The 13270-nt window shown below is 40.4% G+C and overlaps 1 protein-coding gene across 5 annotated transcripts in view; it reads right to left on the reverse strand.

Annotated features, from left to right (window-relative positions):
- PTPRM (protein tyrosine phosphatase receptor type M) overlaps window positions 1–13270 on the reverse strand; it is an 810930-nt gene that overhangs the window by 782671 nt on the left and 14989 nt on the right. The window lies entirely within an intron of this gene.

A 13270-nucleotide genomic window follows, 5' to 3' on the forward strand; every position in this document is an offset into this window, starting at 1 on the left:
GAATGGAGAAGATGAGGAATTTTTTTTCCCATCATCTCCTTATCCAAGAGAATCGGATCACATTCTGATCAGGGTGTGATTAGCATGAGAGAAAATACGCAGGGGTGACCCCAGCCTTAAATGGTAAAACCCAGTTGTCAATATATCCATGAATTTCTAGGAGGAATAACAGACGAATGTCACAAAGATTATGACTTGTCTTTTGCTTGAAATTCGAAAGGGAATATACATTTTTAATAAAATATTATTTTTACCTGACAGGTTCTCTTCAAAAGCACAAATTCTCATGGCAATAGGATGTCCTATCACTAGTGTTGACCTCTTGTAGCAATGCAAATTTAATCAACATTGCTAGTCTTAAGGAGTGTTTACACTGTGCGATGTGCAGTGTAAATGACAGCCAACCAGTAACACATTTACTGGTTTAATAGCCAGCATACAAAGGCCGACCAGGCTTCAGATGCCTATGGAACGATTTGTAAGACATCCTTCACTGTGCATAGGTTGCCATTGTTCTCAACTGCATAGTTATGATCATTATAGTTCCTGTTTATACAGTGCTGTTTACAATGGACAAGATTATTTCACCTAACGAAAGAGCCTTTTGCTTGTTCATCAGGTGATCGGCAGCCTGTTTAGACTGCACGATTATAATGAACTGAGCAGTCGCAGGAACGATGATCATGCAGGACAAATGGACCTTTAAACTTTCTACAACCACAACTTCCCATTTCTCAAAAGGATTTTGACTCAATATCAGTTTCTGAACCTTTTCCAGGGGAATATGGTGATGAATAGCAGTGTTTAAATGCACCTTGTGTACAGTGGTTATAAACCACAAGGAGCTGACATGTCGTGGTTTGTAAATGGAGTGCAATTGTCAGCTGTAATTAAGTTCACTGGTTTCTTTTTTTTCGCATGGAACTTTAGAGGAATATTCTGTATCGTCTGCTTTATGTATCACATCAGAATGTGGCTTGAACTATAACAGTAGCCTAATATTATATTAAGAATTTTTATATTAAGATTTTTTATATTAAAAAATCAGTCTGCGATAACATTTTGGTTTGCATTTTTACGTATATTTTTTTTCTTTCCATACTAATTAATATTTTTCTAAATACTCAATCAGATGGGTGATGAAATACTGTCACGCAAGGTGAGGGAAAGACTAAGTGCAACATGAAGAGAAGAGGGGAAGGAAGCTCAAACACTAGGGAAAGGGGGAGTGGAGACCTCTAGGCAGATCTATTATCACTCTGTCTCGCCTATCATCCCTATATAGTTTCCGCACCTATCGCCGAGCAGGAACCTATACCCTGAATGTCCCTAGAGCTAGGCCTTAGATAGGGAGGGGACAGGATGAGCACTAGTCAGTCTCCACTACAAAATAATGACAACAAGGTAGACAAACAAAGGGAATACACTTAGCTTGAGCAGACACCAGATAACGCCAACTGTCCTCCAAGGGCACCAGAGAAGAAACTTGCCAACTGCTAGTGCTACAAGCCTACACAGAGGTACATAGAACTATCACCAGCGACTCTCTGGAGAAACTGAGAGTTTTTAACTACCAAGCAAGGGTGTGTCAATGAGCAGCTGAAGGTGGAGGTAGCTGCTGGGTCCTAACGGAAGAAGGATATAACAATACTAAAGAGATGAAAGGATCAAGAAGATGTCTGCCATGCCAAGCACAGTGACCTTCTGCAGCCGGCTCCATAGCAACTGTCTGTGACACCTGATACACCGGTGACAAATACTTAAGAAGAAAATGTAAAAAATAATGACCTCATGGCAGAAACGTTATTGCACGATAAAGAAACAAAATAGAGTGGCCATCAGTCACCCAATTGGCTGGTATTTGGTCACACAGGCAACTGCACATCTTGTCTTACCTTTGTAGTTTGAAAATCCAGCCTCATAAAAAATATGGTCAATGTTACAAATAAGTGTCAAATGTTGACAGCAGATGCAGAAATCCAGAATGGAACCAGTGGTATTAAGATATGTGAAAGATAAGTTGAGAAAGCAGTTGGACTGGCGTGACCCTTTTTCTCGTTGTGACAGCAGAGAAAGTTGATAGTTATTTAATATCAAATTTATTAGTCTTAATTGATCATGCATTTCAAGGCATAAAGCCCCTACATTTGGTACACGGGTCTCACTTTTTTTTGACACCTTATCAGGAATGGACGATTTATACCAACCCATAATGGATCCATAGTTATGTTTTGGTTTCAGACTGTTGTAACAATGGCCTACATATTTTCTAATAAAGTCTTTTTAATGTGATTTTTAATTTGAGTGTGGACACTTATTCAATGTGTTTTTTTAAATAGAGATCACAATGAACATGTGATTGCAAGATAGCTGAATTATTTCATGGCCTCAATAGACATCGATTGCCACCAACTGATTTCAACGTCAAGTGCAGAAGATCTTGATGACTGAGGCTTCATGAGGGTCGCACATACCTCCCTTTATCATCAGATTTCTTCAGATCACTCAGGGTTTACAAAAATCAGAAATAATGCCTCGAGCTCAAGAAATAAATAACTGCTTATTCCGGCCCTTTTACTGTCATTATTTTCCTCTACTTCTCTTTCACATACAACAATCATATGTTCTCTGTCCCAATAATGGGAAGCTGTAATACTCCTTGATGAGCGAGGTCTCAAATATAGCTCAGGGTCTCACATTAGAGTCAGTGTAACTACACGAAGTCTGTCCCTGCTAATGTAGGCTTTAATGAGGTGCAGTAAAGAGACATATAGTAATGGATCCAGATCACAGTGATGTATTACTCCCGGGCAGCGATGTGAAAGAAGTGTTACTTTTTAGTAATTTCAGATCAATATAAGAGCTTTCTGTAGAACACAAATTGTGTGGTGGAATTCATTCATTTAAGGAGCCACAGACATTCCCTTTCTGACGCGGAGCTTTAATGCCAGCCAACCTTTGACCAGCCAATACTCAGCTCTCAGTAAGTCTCTAATTTGTACACAAAGGCTTAGACCTAATGCAATTAGTAATGTAACTGACAAATTATCAATCCGTGAACCTCGTGAATACAAAGCAAGTCGAGTCCCAATCAGCTCTTCTAAAGATTAAAAGGGAACAAAGCAAAATGTATTGACCGCTACGTTATTAGCAATGTAACCTTTCATGTGCTGGTGGAAACTACAGAAGACATCAACTAAAACTAACAATAAAGTCATACAATATAACACTACGGTAAAGTGACTTGGGAAAAAAAAGAAATCTACTTGAAATACAGTAGATATATATATACACTAAAATGTAATAGACTAACAGTATCTTTTAATTAAAGGGCTTATCCTGGATTTTTTTTTTCTATGGGAATAAGAACTTACAGTCAGGTAGTTGGCAACTATTAGTTCTTCTAGCCTGTTCTGCCCCGTGATGATTGCTCCTGGCTCACTTGTGAATTCTGCTTCCTTTGACCTCACGTCGATAGAGCAATTCTTTCTCTTCCGCTCTGCTCTGTTGACGACGCATCATGCTGATTGACAGCCGGCTCCTTGCAGTTAGACTGGGCAGAAGAGAAGGAGCTGCTCTGTCGACCTGGAAGCAGGAGAATCACTGGCAGGAGCGGTCTGTGACCGCTTTGAGTGGAAGAGATCATTGCAGGGCAGAACAGTCATTTAGTAGGAAAGTTCTTAGCTCCACAAGAAAAAAAAGGCCCAAATAAAGCATATAAAAGGATTTTCTAAAGGCTGAACAATCATGGAGCTGACAGCTATTATTTTTAACTTCATCACACACAGGAACGCCCAGCTCGGCCTAGCACTCTTGTGTTATCTGTGAGAGAGCCACTGACACAGCTGGGAGAACAAAAGATCAGCTGTTTAAATTAAAAAGAATCCTTCTTTCCATCAACTGTTGGAGGAATGTCGAGTGGAGGCCACACACATTAAACTTATATCGTCAGATTCAGTCAATTGTAGCATAATGTGTATGGGTGCCTTTAGTATGTGAGAAGTACGCATGTAAGGGACCATATGTAAGGGACCATATGGCTCCTAATCACACACGGATACTTATCCTAAGCATAGACAATCAATGGAAACCCACTTTAAGGCCAACCTTAAATGCAAAATGAAATTACCATGTATGACAACACATGACTGAAGGGCACAATCTTAAATCGGTGTCCATTTTGGTGGAGTCGGAGTCAGAATCGGAGTCGGTATAAAATGGACAGACTCCAACTCCTAAACTATATAATAAATTAGGTACAGTAGTTCAATGCAGTTTATGGGGAACATTTTTTTCATAAGAATTTGGGAAAGTTATGAAATGTCCTATAAATGTCTGTCCTATTCCTGATCTAAGGGTCTAGACTTTTAGCTGAGTTGAATCTATACTACAGTAAATTTATCACTTAAACATGAGCCATGTATGAGGGAGTCGGAGTCGTGGAGTCGGAGTTGGAGGTTTGGCTTACCGACTCCACAGCCCTGGACAACACAACAGTATTTGCAGCAGATGTTTCTCCTGAAAATACTGAACATGTGCACATACCCGACTTAAAAATTGGAATCCTATAGCATTTGATTTTTATGGATACATAGCAAATATTAGCACAGGAAAACATATTTGTTCTTGGAATAATGGACATACAGACGGCATACGGATGACAATACAGATGAAATATCATTTGTTTTTCCTGGATGAAAATCGGACGACTTTTTTTTTTTTTTACACTCATGCAAACTTAGCCGAACTTTGAGCAGTGTTGAAAAATGCTATTCACAAAAGTGTTACATCTTCAAGCTCCTCAGAAAGCGTCGCTGACTAATACAACTGTTGTGGTCTCCCAGACTCATTGCTCTTCAGATTACAGAGAAAAGCAATTTCTTTGTGGAATTCGAAGCAATGAGAAACTCCACTAACTTATTTCACAGTCAAAAGATAATTCCCTCTCAGATCCCAGGGATGCGGTTCAGGGCTCTCTGTAGATGAGGATAGATTTGTTAAAGCCTTTACATGCCTGTATTCTGCCGCCATGTGATTGCTTACTCAGCCTCTCCTGAAGTATATTAATTAAAAAGACTTACAGCTGTCTGCATTACAAATCTCACTAACTTTTATATTGGATGCTATTTTTACTATTGTGCTTTTGCTGCTTATGCGAATATTATACCTGACATTTCCACAATTCCTGCAACAATTAAAAAGAAAAGTAGAAATGCACCTGCAATTGTAAAGTCACGAAACACCTTAATATATACACTGTGTGCAGAATTATTAGGCAAGTTGTATTTTAGAGGATTATTTTTATTATTGATCAACAACTATGTTCTCAATCAACTCAAAAGACTCATAAATATCCAAGCTTAATATTTTTGGATGTTGGAGTGGGATTTTTTTTAGATTTGGCTATCTTAGGAGGATATCTGTTTGTGCAGGTAACTATTACTGTGCAGAATTATTAGGCAACTTAATAAAAACTAAACATAATCCCATCTCACTTGTTTATTTTCACCAGGTAAACCAATATCAGTGCACGAAATTTAGAAATAAACATTTCTGACATGCAAAAACAAAAAACAAAAAAATTAGTGATCAATATAGCCACCTTTCTTTATGATGACACTCAACAGTCTTCCATCCATAGATTCTGTCAGTTGCTTGATCTGTTTTCGATCAACATTGCGTGCAGCAGCCACCACAGCCTCCCAGCCACTGTTTCGAGAGGTGTACTGTTTTCCCTCCCTGTAGATCTCACATTTTATGATGGACCACAGGTTCTCTATGGGGTTCAGATCAGGTGAACAAGGGGGCCATGTCATTATTTTTTCTTCTTTTAGACCTTTACTGGCCAGCCACGCTGTGGAGTAGTTGGATGCATGTGATGGAGCATTGTCCTGCATGAAAATCATGTTTTTCTTGAACGATACCGACTTCTTCCTGTACCACTGCTTGAAGAAGTTGTCTTCCAGAAACTGGCAGTAGGTCTGGGAGTTGAGCTTTACTCCATCCTCAACCCAAGAAGGTCCCACAAGTTCATCTTTGATGATACCAGCCCATACCACTACCCAACCTCCACCTTGCTGGCGTCTGAGTCGGAGTGGAGCTCTCTGCCCTTTACTGATCTAGCCTCTGGCCCATCCATCTGGCCCATCAAGAGTCACTCTCATTTCATCAGTCCATAAAACCTTTGAAAAATCAGTCTTAAGATATTTCTTGACCCATTCTTGACGTTTTATCTTATGTTTCTTGTTCAAAGGTGGTCGTTTTTCAGCCTTCCTTACCTTGGCCATGTCCCTGAGTATCGCACACCTTGTGCTTTTTGATACTCCAGTAACGTTGCAGCTCTTAAATATGGCAAAACTGGTGGCGAATGGCATCTTGGCAGCTTCACGCTTGATTTTCCTCAATTCATGGGCAGTTATTTTGCGCAGGTAGGAGACATTTCGCAAGTGACAGTGAAAGATTGGTGGTCAACATCACTGAAGAGAGAAACAGCCGAGCTAATCAGGGGAACTAAAGTTCTCCTGATTGGGGGAGATCTTACAGGGTTTGCAAAAGAAGAGTGGTCCAAAATTCCAGTTGAGAGGTGTAAGAAGCTTGATGATGGTTATAGGAAGAGATTGATTGCAGTTATTTTGGTGTACAAGCAAATATTAAGTTGAGGGTGCCAACAATTTTGTCTGGCCCTTTTTTAGGGTTTTGTGTGAAATTATTTCCAATTTGCCTCTTTCTCTCTGTTTTTTTTCTGTTGTTCCAATACACACAAAGGAAATAAACATGTGTATAACACAACATGTGTAACTGCAATAATGTTCGGGGAGAAATACTTCATTTTCTGGAACAATTTCAAGGGTGCCAAAACATTTGGCCATGATATATCCTAGGCGTGATCCCAATGAGTGACAAATTAGTGTCTTTTTGGCATATGCCAGGGAGGTATATCTCAGCCTACTTTTTTTTAACTCTGCGGTATATCTAAGTCAGCTATAACACTCAATACAGAAGCATCCCGCAAAAAAAGGTATAGTACATTGTATTTGGGTGTAAAAAATGTTAGCCTCAGGAGATAATGCCTTTCTAAGTATACACCGCAATCAGAGCCTTATACTGAAGTGACTCCATTCACTGGAGAAAGAACGGAGTACAAACATTTTCTTTTACAAGGTTATAACCAGCATGAATGAGCAAATACTTTCACTACTAGTTAATTCTTTAAATAAAATGTCTCCACCAAACAAAGACTAAAATCTTACAACATATCAATTTTCGACATTACCTAACATGGTTAGGACTTAAGTATTTCTAGGAGGTAAGCATCCTGACTTCTAGATGATATCCGAGTGCAGTTCTATGTTTTACATGCATCCACAAACTTGAATGGGAGCGAGTGCTCCGAATTGCGAAGCCACTCGCAGCATTCTGCAATTTTTTTCTCATGCAGAATCAGCATGAGAAAAAAATTGCAGAACTTCACTGCCCCATAGTATAACACTGGGCCAAGTGCTAACCGATAAAACATCTGATGGCACTCGTCCTAAGTATACGCTGGTGTGAGCGAGCCCTTATATGAAGTCCCGCTTCTCTGGATACACTTCTATTAGGTAATGCTGGGTTTCACAGCACGATTCATGTAATTAAGCGACTGCCAATCAGCTACATGCAAACTGATCGTCAGTCATTTACTGGCTAGTTTAGACAGTCCAACCAGAATTTAGGCACCGGGAACTGAGGAGATGCCAGGTGTCAGATGCCAGATGTTTTGTCGGATAGACTGGGACCGAAAACACGGTCATCTGCACCTCCTCTAAATATTGTATGTGCGAAATTGATAAATTCGGTTCAATCTGTGCTATTTTTGCAAACATATATTCATGCACATTACAACAGAATTGGAATATGCCTCCCAGTGTTACAATATGAATAAGGACGTGTTCAGATGATGAGACTATTTCTTATCTCTGGCCGCTTCTCTTGGTTCATGAATTACATTTAAAGTGCCAGTACTTCACATTTTATGTCCCTACAACAACACATTCCAAAATTGAAGAGGGTGATTTTGTAGGAGAGGCTTCTAGATTTAATCAAAGTATATGTCTTCATATGCATAAAACATACGAGCCGGCGGATTCCAATTTAGAGGATGATGCTCCTGACTCTGCTTTACATGTGATGCATGGGCATATTGCTCAGATAATGAACTTCTGAAACTTCCAGAAAACAACAAAGCACCCGGCTTACTAAAAGAGACAAAGTGACCTTTAAGTCCTGCATATTTTACCAAGCTCCATAAAGGTACAATATTCTCCTTATCTCCTTCCATGACAGAATCAATAGACAAGGGGCATTATAAACCAAAAGCAATAAGACAGGAATTGAGCAATATGAAATATTTCATAATGAAAGCCAGCAGAAAGCAGCGTGTTCTTACATTTACATATATTCAATAAAGAACTCTGGGGCCGTCAGTTCTTAACTATTTATCTGATTGAGACCATAAAGCAGCTTCCAGGGAAAAACACAAGAAATAATATAAGAATCGGTAGCACTAAATATAAGCAGCATTAAAACTTAAAGGGGATCTCTCCAAGCTTGGTCTTTTCTATTTATGTATATTTTGTGTGTCTAGAGGTAATGGAAACCTCCTGCTTGTGTATGTACTTATATACCAACTAACTCAAAGTTTTGTTATGTTTCTTGTTGATTGAACAATCTTTATATTTCAATAAAAATTAGTTTCAAAAAACAAAACTTAAAAAGGGTGTTCCGTTTTCAGAAAAATCAGTCAGCCAATCAGTGAACTCAGCAGCCCTGATCCTAGTAGACGGCATGAGCCGCAGAGCTCGCTGATTGTCTGCAGTGCTGTTGATGTGGTGTTAGCGCTGCAGACAATAACTGATACCTGGTGCAGTGGTGGAGACTTATCACTGGACCCGGGGAGGATGAGTAAAGAACAGTGTTGTTTTTTGGAAACAGAAAACCTCTTTTAGGTTCTGTGACCCTTCACTGACTACGTCTGCATCCTGTAATTCAGAGAATTTTCTACAAAGACTCCTATGCCAAAAAGGTCCTAGTGAAGGAATACAATATATTTATAAATAGTGATGTCTACACCAGCACCGTCTTAAGTCCTCCTTATCCAGTTTTGAGATGGTATATTACTTGCCAAGATGGATTTAAAATTAGCCCCATCTGTCATCCTGTAAAATGAGAAGTCTGAAAATATCCGAGTCATACAGTACTTGCACTCACTGGATCTGCACCAACAGTTTGTTTTCAAATTTCCTCATAGTTACAAACTACATTATAAAAAGTGAAGAAAGATGTTAGTATGTGAACATTGTACAATAATCTAGCAGTGAAAGACAGAATAACCAAAGCCAAAGAGCCACGGAGCTACACATCAGCATACTAACTGGACTATGTGCATAACCGTAATGCAGATATCAAAGTAAAGCCATGTATAATGTGCTAATCCCTTTACGGCTATTCTTCACACTATAAAACCCCACGCCTTTCCACAATTATACAGCTGCTGTTGTGGAAAGTATGTTTTCTGCACTTTATAGGTCCATCCAGTCACCCACTATTTTCAGTATACAAAAAAAGCAAAAAGAAGCCAAAAACTGCTTGTGAAAACAGGGAACATGAATGCCAATGAAACGTTTATCAAAACTGTGGGAGGAAAAATACACTGCTCAAAAAAAATAAAGGGAACACTTAAACAACAGAATAGAACTCCAAGTAAATCAAACTTCTGTGAAATCAAACTGTCCACTTAGGAAGCAACACTGATTGACAATCAATTTCACATGCTGTTGTGCAAATGGAATAGACAAAAGACGGAAATTATTGGCAATTATCAAGACACCCTCAATAAAGGAGTGGTTCTGCAGGTGGGGACCACAGACCACATCTCAGTACCAATGCTTTCTGGCTGATGTTTTGGTCACTTTTGAATGTTGGTTGTGCTTTCACACTCGTGGTAGCATGAGACGGACTCTACAACCCACAGAAGTTGCTCAGGTAGTGCAGCTCATCCAGGATGGCACATCAATGTGCTGTGTCTGGCAGCGTAGTGTCCAGAGGCTGGAGGCGCTACCAGGAGACAGTCCAGTACACCAGGAGACGTGGAGGGGGCCGTAGGAGGGAAGCAACCCAGCAGCAGGACCGCTACCTCCACCTTTGTGCAAAAAGGAACAGGAGGATCACTGCCAGAGCCCTGCAAAATGACCTCCAGCAGGCCACAAATGTGCATGTGTCTGCACAAACGGTTAGAAACCGACTCCATGAGGGTGGTATGAGGGTCCGACGTCCACAGATGGGGGTTGTGCTCACAGCCCAACACCGTGCAGGACGCTTGGCAATTGCCACAGAACACCAGGATTGGCGCTCTGTGCTCTTCACAGATGAAAGCAAATTCACACTGAGCACATGTGACAGACGTGACAGAGTCTGGAGACACCGTGGAGAGCGATCTGCTGCCCGCACCATCCTTCAGCATGACCAGTTTGGCAGTAGGTCAGTAATGGTGTCGGGTGGCATTTCTTTGGAGGGCCGCACAGCACTCCATGTGCTCGCCAGAGATAGCCTGACTGCCATTAGGTACCGAGATGAGATCCTCAGACCCCTTGTGAGATCATATGCTGGTGCAGTTGGCCCTGGGTTCCTCCTAATGCAGGACAATGCCAGACCTCATGTGGCTGGAGTGTGTCAGCAGTTCCTGCAAGATGAAGGCATTGAAGTTATGGACTGGCCCGCCCGTTCCCCAGACCTGTATCTGATTGAGCACATCTGGGACATCATGTTTCGCTCCATCCACCAACGTCACGTTGCACCACAGACAGTCCAGGTCTGAGAGGAGATCCCACAGGAGACCATCCGCAACCTCATCAGGAGCATGTCTAGGCGTTGTAGGGAGGTCATACAGGCACGTGGAGGCCACACACAATACTGAGCCTCATTTTGACTTGTTTTAAGGACATTACATCAAAGTTGGATCAGCCTATAGTGTGTTTTTCCACTTTCATTTTGGGGGTGACTCCAAATCCAGGCCTCCATTGGTTAATACATTTGATTTCCATTGATGATTTTTGTGTGATTTTGTTGTCAGCACATTCAACTTTGTACAGAACAAAGTATTCAACGAGAATATTTAATTCATTCATTCAGATCTAGGATGTGTTATTTGAGTATTGCTTTATTTTTTTGAGCAATGTATATTTTGTAATTTATGCCTAGGCCAGTATTCCTATCTTATATTGCTGGGATATCCCATAACTTTATGATTGGTGGAGATCATACATCTGGGATTAGCACTGACCTTGGTAACTGTGGCAGTGGTGAACACCCTTCATTTTACGGGTCTGCGGGGATCCCAGTGGTCTACTCCCCATGGATCATAAAGTGATGTCATATCCCATAGATATTACACTATTAGTGCATGGTTCTCCAACAGTTCTCTGTAGGATGAGTGCAGACAACACTATTAGTGCATGGTTCTCCAACAGTTCTCTACAGGATGAGTGCAGCCAGAACTATTAGTGCATGGTTCTCCAACAGTTCTCTGTAGGATGAGTGCAGACAGCACTATTAGTGCATGGTTCTCCAACAGTTCTCTACAGGATGAGTGCAGCCAGAACTATTAGCGCATGGCTCTTCAACAGTTCTGTATATGATGTGTGTGGCAAACACTATTAGCTCATGATTTTCCAACACTTCTCTGTAAGATGAGTGCAGCCAGCTAGAGAAAATTTCAGCATGACTAAGAGGTAACAAAGGTTAGTTTTGCAAGTCACTTTTCTTGTGTTAAAGTATCCATTGACAGCACCATGGAATCAATAGCGCTATATAAATAAATATTAACTATAATTGACATTTTGTGCACCAAATTCTTCAAAATGGCACATGTGGTTCATGAGTTTTGCACAAAATCTAAAATACTCTTTATTTTTGGCTTTAACCTTTTTTGAGTCATTTTAGTGCCAAAAGTTTTGCTAAAAATGCAGCAAAATCTGGGCAAAAATTTCAGACTTAAATAAAAATCACTGCTCGGGGCACTGGAGTACATTTGCACAAAAATTCTGCGACTTTTTAAACTCTAAAATAACCTCTTAACATTTGCATAAAAGATGCATTCAAATGACAAACAAGCTTACATATAAAGTGTTCATACGAATGTCCGTCTTCCAGATTACTGGCCTGTGTAAAAGGGCCTTAAGAATTGAGTTCAAAGCAGAGTTTATTTGCTGCACAGCTCTAATCTCTACTGTTCAGCACTAGCTTCAATACTGCCGTGCATGACTTATTTTGCCTCGCTTACTAAAGGGGTATTCCACCTTCATTTTTCTTACTTTAAAGGCCGGGTATGTGTAAAAATAAAAATAAAAAAAAGCCTTACTTATCTCCTACTGCTCCAGCTCTGCTTTTCCACTGCTATTTGTAGAAATGACTGGTACCACTACTACCACACATGACTGGTGTGGCCAATCAGTGGGCTTAGCGGCCATACCAATCACTGAGCTTGGCGACCATACCAATGTAGAAGAGACCGCTAAACCCAATGACTGGCTCCAGACATGATGTCAGAGCAGCAGCATGGTCAATAAAGACTTGTCAGCAGCAGACAGGCAGCACTGGAACAGCTGTAGGTAAGTAAGGCATTTCCTATTTTTACGCATACCAAAGATCCATTTATATAGCAGGATTATCATGAATGAGCATTCTAATCCTCATTTAATGATAATCGTGCATTCCAAATAGGCCACCAAGCACCTGACGGAGCAGCAAAATTTTCGCTCGTAGGGTGAAATGATCACTTAGATCATTTCACCATACGAGCGAGAATTTCACCCTACGAGCAAGAATTACATGATTCACAAAAGAACATCATTCTCGCAGCGCATCATCCTGCTGAGAAAAGAAGCTGCACTGCTAAGAGCAATGGAAGCCTATGTGAACTGAACAATCTATCTGAGGCATGGTTGCCCTGTATAGACAGGCTATTAAACGATCACTGATCAGCAAACAGCTGACTGGCGGGTGTCTAGTGCCACAGGTTAAACGTATCCTTAGCTTTTAAAGTGGAAAAAAAAACTTATAGAAAACCCTTTTAAAATATTTGTCTCCCAAAAATTACAACAGTTACATAAACATGACGCTAAACTTACAGAAATGCGCCACACAATACATTCCATGGACTGTAACTATGGCGTCATAGTTGAAGTTCGAACTGTTGTACTTTAAAAAATCTGCGTATCGCTCCAGTCACTTGCAT

This window comes from Phyllobates terribilis, unplaced genomic scaffold (assembly GCF_046119375.1).
Source record: "Phyllobates terribilis strain yellow unplaced genomic scaffold, ASM4611937v1 Scaffold_4__5_contigs__length_816908805, whole genome shotgun sequence".
NCBI lineage: Eukaryota > Metazoa > Chordata > Amphibia > Anura > Dendrobatidae > Phyllobates > Phyllobates terribilis.